Source organism: Mustelus asterias, unplaced genomic scaffold, assembly GCF_964213995.1.
Source record: "Mustelus asterias unplaced genomic scaffold, sMusAst1.hap1.1 HAP1_SCAFFOLD_1974, whole genome shotgun sequence".
In the NCBI taxonomy this organism is placed as follows: Eukaryota; Metazoa; Chordata; class Chondrichthyes; order Carcharhiniformes; family Triakidae; genus Mustelus; species Mustelus asterias.
Window position 1 is genome coordinate 17,501 of NW_027591919.1, and position 11,934 is coordinate 29,434.

The window sequence follows — 11,934 nt, forward strand, 5'->3', positions numbered from 1 at the left end:
GACCCCTTGTGTTTGTCATTTCTGACCTGGGAAAAAGCTTCCCACCGTTCACCCTATCTATGCCCTTCATAATTTTGTACACCTCTATTAGGTCACCCCTCATCCTCCGTCTTTCCAGGGAGAACAACCCCAGTTTACCCAATCTCTCCTCATAGCTAAGACCCTCCATACCAGGCAACATCCTGGTAAACCTCCTCTGTACTCTCTCCAAAGCCTCCACGTCCTTCTGGTAGTGTGGCGACCAGAACTGGACGCAGTATTCCAAATGTTGCCTAACCATCGTTCTATACAGCTGCAACATCATATGCCAACTTTTATATTCTATGCCCCGTCCAATAAAGGCAAGCATGCCATATGCCTTCTTCACCACCCTCTCCACCTGTGCTGCCACCTTTAAGGATCTGTGGACTTGTACACCCAGGTCCCTCTGTGTGTCTATACTCCTGATGGTTCTGCCATTTATTGTATAGTTCCCCCTTACATTAGATCTACCAAAATGCATCATTTCGCATTTATCTGGATTAAATTCCATCTGCCATTTCTCCGCCCAATGTTCCAGCCTATCTATATCCTGCTGTATTCTCTGACAATGTTCATCGCTATCCGCAACTCCAGCAATCTTCGTGTCGTCCGCAAACTTACTGATCACACCAGCTACATCTTCCTCCAAATCATTTATATATATCACAAACAGCAGAGGTCCCAGTACAGAGCCCGGTGGAACTCCACTAGTCACAGACCTCTAGCCGGAAAAAGACCCCTCCACTGCTACCCTCTGTCTTCTATGGCTAATCATGATGTGGAGATGCCGGCGTTGGACTGGGGTAACTGATAGCCAAGTTCCGCACACATGAGGATGGCCTAAACCGGGATGTTGGATTTATGTCACATTATCAGTAACCCCCACAGCTTGACTCCTGGACTTGCATAATCTCACTGGCTGTCCTGTCGGGAGACAATACACATCTCTTTAACCTGTGTTGAATGCTCCCTCCACCCACATTGTCTGTACCTTTAAGACCTGGCTGGCTGTAGAGATTTGCATTCTAATTAGTATTCTGTAACTTGATTTCTGTGTCTGTGCACTGTTGGAGAACAGAGACCACTCCATCTGATGAAGGAGCAGCGCTCCGAAAGCTTATGGTATTTGCTACCAAATAAACCTGTTGGACTTTAACCTGGTGTTGTGAGACTTCTTACTGTTCTATGGCTAAGCCAGTTCTGTACCCATCTAGCTAGCTCACCTTTGATCCCGTGAGATTTAACCTTTTGCACCAGCCTGCCATGAGGGACCTTGTCAAATGCTTTACTAAAATCCATGTAGACGACATCCACGGCCCTTCCTTCGTCGATCATTTTTGTCACCTCCTCAAAAAACTCAACCAAATTTGTGAGGCATGACCTCCCTCGTACAAAACCATGCTGTCTATCGCTAATGAGACTATTCAGTTCTAAATGTGTATAGATCCTATCCCTAAGAATCTTCTCCAACAATTTCCCTACCACAGACGTCAAGCTCACTGGCCTATAATTACCCGGGTTATCCTTGCTACCCTTCTTAAATAACGGGACCACATTTGCTATCCTCCAATCCTCTGGGACCTCACCTGTGTCCAATGAAGAAACAAAGATTTCTGTTAGAGGCCCAGCAATTTCATCTCTTGTCTCTCTCAGTAATCTAGGACAGATGCCATCTGGCCCTGGGGGTTTGTCTACCTTAATGCTTCCTAAAACACCTAACACTTCCTCCCTTGTAATTGCGATTTGTTCTAACGGGTCTACACATCCCTCTGAGACACTACCAATCAACGTGTTCCTCTCCTTTGTGACTACTGATGCAAAGTATTCATTTAGGATCTCACCTACTTCCTTGGGTTCTAAGCATAATTCCCCTCCTTTGTCCCTGAGAGGTCCGACTCTTTCCCTAACAACCCTCTTGTTCCTAACGTATGTATAAAATGCCTTGGGATTCTCCTTAATCCTGTCTGCCAAGGACATTTCGTGATACCTTTTTGCCCTTCTAACTCCCCGTTTGAGTTCTTTTCTACTTTCTCTGTATTCCTCCAGTGCTCCATCTGTTTTTAGCTGCCTGGACCTTATGTATGCCTCTTTTTTCTTTTTGATTAGACCCACAATTTCCCTGGTTATCCACGGCTCCCGAATCCTACCTTTCCCATCCTTCCTCTTTACAGGCACATGCCTGTCCTGCAGTCCTATCAACTGCTCCTTAAAAGACTCCCACATGCCAGATGTGGATTTACCCTCAAACAGCCTCTCCCAATCAACAGCCACCAAATCCTGCCTAATCCGTCTGTAGTTAGCCTTCCCCCAATTCAGCACCTTACCCATAGGACAATACTCATCCTTGTCCATGACTATCCTAAAGTTTACAGAATTGTGGTCACTGTTCGCCACATGTTCCCCGACTGAAACTTTGACGACCTGACCGGGCTCATTCCCCAGTACTAAGAGACCATAAGACCATAAGACATAGGAGCGGAAGTAAGGCCATTCGGCCCATCGAGTCCACTCCACCATTCAATCATGGTTGATTTCAACTCCATTTACCCGCTCTCTCCCCATAGCCCTTAATTCCTCGAGAAATCAAGAATTTATCAATTTCTGTCTTGAAGACGCTCAACGTCTCGGCCTCCACAGCCCTCTGTGGCAATGAATTCCACAGACCCACCACTCTCTGGCTGAAGAAATTCCTCCTCATCTCTGTTCTAAAGTGACTCCCTTTTATTCTAAGGCTGTGCCCCCGCGTCCTAGTCTCCCCTGTTAATGGAAACAACTTCCCTACGTCCATCCTATCTAAGCCGTTCATTATCTTGTAAGTTTCTATCAGATCTCCCCTCAACCTCCTAAACTCCAATGAATATAATCCCACGATCCTCAGACGTTCATCGTATGTCAGGCCTACCATTCCTGGGATCATCCGTGTGAATCTCCGCTGGACCCGCTCCAGTGCCAGTATGTCCTTCCTGAGGTGTGGGGCCCAAAATTGCTCACAGTACTCCAAATGGGGCCTAACCAGTGCTTTATAAAGCCTCAGAAGTACATCCCTGCTTTTGTATTCCAAGCCTCTTGAGATAAATGACAACATTACATTTGCTTTCCTAATTACGGACTCAACCTGCAAGTTTACCTTTAGAGAATCCTGGACTAGGACTCCCAAGTCCCTTTGCACTTTAGCAATATGAATTTTGTCACCGTTTAGAAAATAGTCCATGCCTCTATTCTTTTTTCCAAAGTGTACGACCTCGCACTTGCCCACGTTGAATTTCATCAGCCACTTCTTAGACCACTCTCCTAAACTGTCTAAATCTTTCTGCAGCCTCCCCACCTCCTCAATACTACCTGCCCCTCCACCTATCTTTGTATCATCGGCAAACTTGGCCAGAATGCTCCCAGTTCCGTCATCTAGATCGTTAATATATAAAGAGAACAGCTGTGGCCCCAACACTGAACCCTGCGGGACACCACTTGTCACCGGTTGCCATTCTGAGAAAGAACCTTTTATCCCAACTCTCTGCCTTCTGTCTGACAGCCAATCGTCAATCCATGTTAGTACCTTGCCTCGAATACCATGGGCCCTTATTTTACTCAGCAGTCTCCCGTGAGGCACCTTGTCAAAGGCCTTTTGGAAGTCAAGATAGATAACATCCATTGGCTCTCCTTGGTCTAACCTATTTGTTATCTCTTCAAAGAACTCTAACAGGTTTGTCAGGCACGACCTCCCCTTACTAAATCCATGCTGACTTGTCTTAATCCGACCCTGCACTTCCAAGAATTTAGAAATCTCATCCTTAACGATGGATTCTAGAATTTTGCCAACAACTGAGGTTAGGCTAATTGGCCTATAATTTTCCATCTTTTTTCTTGTTCCCTTCTTGAACAGTGGGGTTACAACAGCGATTTTCCAATCCTCTGGGACTTTCCCTGACTCCAGTGACTTTTGAAAGATCATAACTAACGCCTCCACTATTTCTTCAGCTATCTCCTTTAGAACTCTAGGATGTAGCCCATCTGGGCCCGGAGATTTATCAATTTTCAGACCTTTTAGTTTCTCTAGCACTTTCTCCTTTGTGATGGCAACCATATTCAACTCTGCCCCCTGACTTTCCTGAATTGTTGGGATATTACTCATGTCTTCTACTGTGAAGACTGACGCAAAGTACTTATTAAGTTCCTCAGCTATTTCCTCGTCTCCCATCACTAGATTACCAGCGTCATTTTGGAGCGGCCCAATGTCTACTTTTGCCTCCCGTTTGTTTTTAATGTATTTAAAGAAACTTTTACTATCATTCCTAATGTTACTGGCTAGCCTACCTTCATATTTGATCCTCTCCTTCCTTATTTCTCTCTTTGTTATCCTCTGTTTGTTTTTATAGCCTTCCCAATCTTCTGACTTCCCACTACTCTTTGCCACATTATAGGCTCTCTCTTTTGCCTTGATGCATTCCCTGACTTCCTTTGTCAGCCATGGCTGCCTAATCCCCCCTCTGATAACCTTTCTTTTGTTTGGGATGAACCTCTGCACTGTGTCCTCAATTACTCCCAGAAACTCCTGCCATTGCTGTTCTACTGTCTTTCCCACTAGGCTCTGCTTCCAGTCGATTTTTGTCAGTTCCTCCCTCATGCGCCTGTAATTACCTTTATTTAACTGTAGAACCTTCACATCTGATTCTGCCTTCCTTCTTTCAAATTGCAGACTGAATTCTACCATATTATGATCACTGGTACTAGGTCCAGTATAGCCCCCTCTCTAGTCGGGCTATCTACATATTGTTCCAAAGAACCTTCCTGGACACATTTTACAAATTCCTCCCCATCCGGAACCCCAGCCCTAAGGGATTTCCAGTCTATACAAGGGAAATTAAAGTCTCCCACTACAACAACCCTATTTTTTTTCTGCACCTGTCCAGAATCTCCTTACATATCCGTTCCTCAACTTCCCGTGGGCTGTTGGGAGGCCTGTAGTACACCCCCAGCATAGTGACTGCGCCCTTCCTGTTTCTGAGTTCCACCCACAGTGACTCGTTACCTGACCCTCCATATTGTCCACCCTCTGTACCGCTGTAATATGCTCCCTAACCAGCATTGCTACTCCCCCATCTCTCCTCGCCCCTCCTCTGTCTCACCTAAAACACTTGTACCCCGGAATATTCAGCTGCCAGTCCTGTCCTTCTTTTAACCAAGTCTCCGTCACTGCAACCACATCCAAGTTCCACGCAAGCATTAAGGCTCTAAGCTTGTCTGTCTTGCCCGTGACGCTGCTTGCATTGAAGCAGATGCACTCCAGACCTCCAGGCCCACTGAGGTCATCCTCCCCCAGAATGCTCTTCCTCTGAGATAGCCTTGTCTTGGCCCCAACCTCGTCCCCAGCCTCTATGCTTATTGACCTATTGTTCTGATCCCCACCCCCCGCCACATTAGTTTAAACCCACCCGAACCACACTAGCAAACCTCCCAGCCAGGATATTGGTGCTCCTCCAGTTCAGGTGTAACCCGTCCTTCTTGTACAGGTGCCATCCTCTCTTGAAGACTTCCCAGTGATCCACGAATCTGAAACGCTCCCTCCTGCACCAGTCCTTTAGCCACGCGTTCAGCTGTACAATCTCCCTGTTCCTCGCCTCACTAGCTTGTGGCACTGGGAGAAGTCCAGAGATCGCTACCCGAGAGGCCCTCTTTTTAGCCTACCACCCAACTCCCTGAATTGCTCTCGCAGGACCTCCCTGCTCTTTCTGCCGACATCATTTGTACCAATGTGGACAATGACGTCTGTCTGGTTACCCGCCCCTTTTAGGATGCTTTCTACCCGCTCAGAGACATCCAGGACGCCAGCACCAGGGAGGCAAACTACCATCCTGGAGTCTCATTCGCGCCCACAGAACCGCCTGTCTGTGTCTCTGACTATTGCGTCCCCCACTACTATTGCTCTCCTAATCTCCCCCTTTCCCTTCTGAGCCGCAGAGCCCGACTCCGTGCCAGTGACCTGGTCACCGTGGCTTACCCCTGGAAGGTCATCCCCCGCCCCCCCCCCCCCCCCCCCCAACAGTATCCAAAACGGTATACTTATTTTGGAGGGGAACAACCACAGGGGATCCCGGCACTGACTGCTTCCTCCCCTCCTCTCTCCTGACTGTCACCCAGCTAGCTTCATTTTTAGGTGTTACCACCTTCCGATAACGGCTACCTATCACCCCTTCTGTCTCCCGAATGATCCGAAGTTCATCCAGTTCCAGCTCCAATTCCCTAAGGCGGGTCTGTGAGGAGCTGGAGCTGGGGGGTGCACCTCCCACAGGTGAAGTCAGCAGGGTCACTAATGGTGTCCCTTACCTCCCACATCCTGCAAGAGGAGCATTGAACTGCCCTAACGGCCATCCTCTCCACCCAAACTCCCGACTGTTGCCGCTCTGTGTTCCCATGGATTAGGTGGATTGGCCATGCTAAATAGCCCAAAGATGTGCAGGTTAGGTGGATTGGCCATGCTAAATTGCCCCTTAGTGTCCAAAGATGTGTCGGTTAGGTGGATTGGCCATGCTAAATTGCCCCTTAGTGTCCAAAGATGTGCAGGTTAGGTGGATTGGCCGTGCTAAATTGCCCCTTAGTGTCCAAAGATGTGCAGGTTAGGTGGATTGGCCGTGCTAAATTGCCCCTTAGTGTCCAAAGGTGTGTAGGTTAGGTGGATTGGCCGTGCTAAATTGCCCCTTAGTGTCCAAAGATGTGTAGGTTAGGTGGATTGGCCATGCTAAATTGCCCCTTAGTGTCCAAAGATGTGTAGGTTAGGTGGATTGGCCATGCTAAAGTGCCCCTTAGTGTCCAAAGATGTGCAGGTTAGGTGGATTGGCCGTGCTAAATTGCCCCTTAGTGTCCAAAGATGTGCAGGTTAGGTGGATTGGCCGTGCTAAATTGCCCCTTAGTGTCCAAAGGTGTGTAGGTTAGGTGGATTGGCCGTGCTAAATTGCCCCTTAGTGTCCAAAGATGTGTAGGTTAGGTGGATTGGCCATGCTAAATTGCCCCTTAGTGTCCAAAGATGTGTAGGTTAGGTGGATTGGCCGTGCTAAATTGCCCCTTAGTGTCCAAAGATGTGTAGGTTAGGTGGATTGGCCGTGCTAAATTGCCCCTTAGTGTCCAAAGATGTGTAGGTTAGGTGGATTGGCCATGCTAAATTGTCCCTTAGTGTCCAAAGATGTGCGGGTTAGGTGGATTGGCCGTGCTAAATTGTCCCTTAGTGTCCAAAGATGTGCAGGTTAGGGGGATTGGCCATGCTAAATTGTCCCTTAGTGTCCAAAGATGTGTAGGTTAGGTGGATTGGCCATGCTAAATTGCCCCTTAGTGTCCAAAGATGTGTAGGTTAGGTGGATTGGCCATGCTAAATTGTCCCTTAGTGTCCAAAGATGTGTAGGTTAGGTGGATTGGCCATGCTAAATTGTCCCTTAGTGTCCAAAGATGTGCGGGTTAGTTGGATTGGCCATGCTAAATTGTCCCTTAGTGTCCAAAGATGTGCAGGTTAGGGGGATTGGCCATGCTAAATTGTCCCTTAGTGTCCAAAGATGTGTAGGTTAGGTGGATTGGCCATGCTAAATTGCCCCTTAGTGTCCAAAGATGTGTAGGTTAGGTGGATTGGCCATGCTAAATTGTCCCTTAGTGTCCAAAGATGTGTAGGTTAGGTGGATTGGCCATGCTAAATTGTCCCTTAGTGTCCAAAGATGTGTAGGTTAGGGGGATTGGCCATGGTAAATGTGTGGGTTACGGGAGATAGGAGGAAGGTCCTGGGTAAGATGCTCTGTTGGAGAGTCGGTGCAGATGCGATGGGCTGAATGGCCTCCTTCTGCGGTGTAGGGATTCTATGATTGGCTAACTGATAGAGTTAGATTAAGAGGGGCATTTTAACATTGGCAACCTGTAACGAGTGGAGTGTCACAGGGATCAGTGCTGGGGCCACACATATATATTAATGACCTGGATGAGGGAAGTGAATGTGCTGTTGACAAGTTTGTGGGTGACACAGGCGGGAAGGCAGGTGGTGAGGGTGACACAGGCGGGAAGGCAGGTGGTGTGGGTGACACAGAATCTACAGAGAAATACAGACAGGCTGGGTGAGTGGGCAAGAACTGGGCAGATGGAATATAAAGCAGGGAAATGTGAAGAGAGGCACTTTGATAGGAAGATGAAAGGAGTTGAATATTACTTCACTGGGGAAAGCCTGTAGAAAGCTGCAGCACTGAGGGACTTGGGGCCCTTGTATTTTCACCACAAAAAGCCAGCATGCAAGATCAGCAGGTAATTGGGAAGGCAAATGGAATGTTGGCCTTTATTTCACAGAGAATGGAGTATAAAAAGAGGGAAATGATGCAAAAATAATACAAGGCACTGGTTAGACCGCACCTGGAACAGTTAGACCCACACCTGGAATAGTTAGACCCACACCTGGAACAGTTAGACCGCACCTGGAACAGTTAGACCCACACCTGGAATAGTTAGACCCACACCTGGAACAGTTAGACCCACACATGGAACAGTTAGACCCACACCTGGAACAGTTAGACCACACCTGGAACAGTTAGACCACACCTGGAACAGTTAGACCACACCTGGAACAGTTAGACCCACACCTGGAACAGTTAAACCACACCTGGAACAGTTAGACCCACACCTGGAACAGTTAGACCACACCTGGAACAGTTAGACCACACCTGGAACAGTTAGACCGCACCTGGAACAGTTAGACCCACACCTGGAACAGTTAAACCACACCTGGAACAGTTAGACCCACACCTGGAACAGTTAAACCACATCTGGAACAGTTAGACCCACACCTGGAACAGTTAGACCACACCTGGAACAGTTAGACCACACCTGGAACAGTTAGACCCACACCTGGAACAGTTAAACCACACCTGGAACAGTTAGACCCACACCTGGAACAGTTAGACCCACACCTGGAACAGTTAGACCACACCTGGAACAGTTAGACCGCACCTGGAACAGTTAGACCACACCTGGAACAGTTAGACCGCACCTGGAACAGTTAGACCGCACCTGGAACAGTTAGACCGCACCTGGAATAGTTAGACCCACACCTGGAACAGTTAGACCACACCTGGAACAGTTAGACCGCACCTGGAACAGTTAGACCACACCTGGAATAGTTAGACCCACACCTGGAACAGTTAGACCGCACCTGGAACAGTTAGACCACACCTGGAACAGTTAGACCGCACCTGGAACAGTTAGACCACACCTGGAATAGTTAGACCCACACCTGGAACAGTTAGACCCACACCTGGAACAGTTAGACCACACCTGGAACAGTTAGACCGCACTTGGAACAGTTAGACCACACCTGGAATAGTTAGACCCACACCTGGAACAGTTAGACCCACACCTGGAACAGTTAGACCACACCTGGAACAGTTAGACCGCACCTGGAACAGTTAGACCACACCTGGAATAGTTAGACCCACACCTGGAACAGTTAGACCCACACCTGGAACAGTTAGACCACACCTGGAACAGTTAGACCGCACCTGGAACAGTTAGACCGCACCTGGAACAGTTAGACCACACCTGGAACAGTTAGACCGCACCTGGAACAGTTAGACCACACCTGGAACAGTTAGACCACACCTGGAACAGTTAGACCGCACCTGGAACAGTTAGACCCACACCTGGAACAGTTAGACCCACACCTGGAATAGTTAGACCACACCTGGAACAGTTAAACCACACCTGGAACAGTTAGACCACACCTGGAACAGTTAGACCACACCTGGAACAGTTAGACCGCACCTGGAACAGTTAGACCACACCTGGAACAGTTAGACCGCACCTGGAACAGTTAGACGCACACCTGGAACAGTTAGACCACACCTGGAACAGTTAGACCACACCTGGAATAGTTAAACCCACACCTGGAACAGTTAAACCGCACCTGGAACAGTTAGACCGCACCTGGAACAGTTAGACCGCACCTGGAACAGTTAGACCGCACCTGGAACAGTTAGACTGCCACCTGGAACAGTTAGACCACACCTGGAATAGTTAAACCACACCTGGAACAGTTAGACCACACCTGGAACAGTTAGACCACACCTGGAACAGTTAGACCCACACCTGGAACAGTTAAACCACACCTGGAACAGTTAGACCCACACCTGGAACAGTTAAACCACACCTGGAACAGTTAGACCACACCTGGAACAGTTAAACCACACCTGGAACAGTTAGACCACACCTGGAACAGTTAAACCACACCTGGAACAGTTAGACCCACACCTGGAACAGTTAAACCACACCTGGAACAGTTAGACCACACCTGGAACAGTTAAACCACACCTGGAACAGTTAGACCACACCTGGAACAGTTAAACCACACCTGGAACAGTTAGACCACACCTGGAACAGTTAGACCCACACCTGGAACAGTTAGACCGCACCTGGAACAGTTAGACCGCACCTGGAACAGTTAGACCGCACCTGGAACAGTTAGACCGCACCTGGAACAGTTAGACCACACCTGGAATAGTTAGACCCACACCTGGAACAGTTAGACCCACACCTGGAACAGTTAGACCACACCTGGAACAGTTAGACCGCACTTGGAACAGTTAGACCACACCTGGAATAGTTAGACCCACACCTGGAACAGTTAGACCCACACCTGGAACAGTTAGACCACACCTGGAACAGTTAGACCGCACCTGGAACAGTTAGACCACACCTGGAATAGTTAGACCCACACCTGGAACAGTTAGACCCACACCTGGAACAGTTAGACCACACCTGGAACAGTTAGACCGCACCTGGAACAGTTAGACCGCACCTGGAACAGTTAGACCACACCTGGAACAGTTAGACCACACCTGGAACAGTTAGACCGCACCTGGAAGAGTTAGACCACACCTGGAACAGTTAAACCACACCTGGAACAGTTAGACCACACCTGGAACAGTTAGACCGCACCTGGAACAGTTAGACCACACCTGGAACAGTTAGACCGCACCTGGAACAGTTAGACCACACCTGGAACAGTTAGACCGCACCTGGAACAGTTAGACCCACACCTGGAACAGTTAGACCACACCTGGAACAGTTAAACCACACCTGGAATAGTTAAACCCACACCTGGAACAGTTAGACCGCACCTGGAACAGTTAGACCACACCTGGAACAGTTAGACCACACCTGGAATAGTTAGACCGCACCTGGAACAGTTAGACTGCCACCTGGAACAGTTAGACCACACCTGGAACAGTTAAACCACACCTGGAATAGTTAAACCACACCTGGAACAGTTAGACCCACACCTGGAACAGTTAGACCCACACCTGGAACAGTTAGACCGCACCTGGAACAGTTATACCCACACCTGGAACAGTTAGACCGCACCTGGAACAGTTAGACCGCACCTGGAACAGTTAGACTGCCACCTGGAACAGTTAGACCACACCTGGAACAGTTAGACCCACACCTGGAACAGTTAGACCCACACCTGGAACAGTTAGACCCACACCTGGAATAGTTAGACCACACCTGGAACAGTTAGACCGCACCTGGAACAGTTAAACCACACCTGGAACAGTTAGACCGCACCTGGAACAGTTAGACCCACACCTGGAACAGTTAGACCCACACCTGGAACAGTTAGACCGCACCTGGAACAGTTAGACCGCACCTGGAACAGTTAGACCCACACCTGGAACAGTTAGACCGCACCTGGAACAGTTAGACCACACCTGGAACAGTTAGACCCACACCTGGAACAGTTAGACCACACCTGGAACAGTTAGACCCGCACCTGGAACAGTTAGACCACACCTGGAACAGTTAGACCGCACCTGGAACAGTTAGACTGCCACCTGGAACAGTTAGACCACACCTGGAATAGTTAAACCACACCTGGAACAGTTAGACCACACCTGGAAC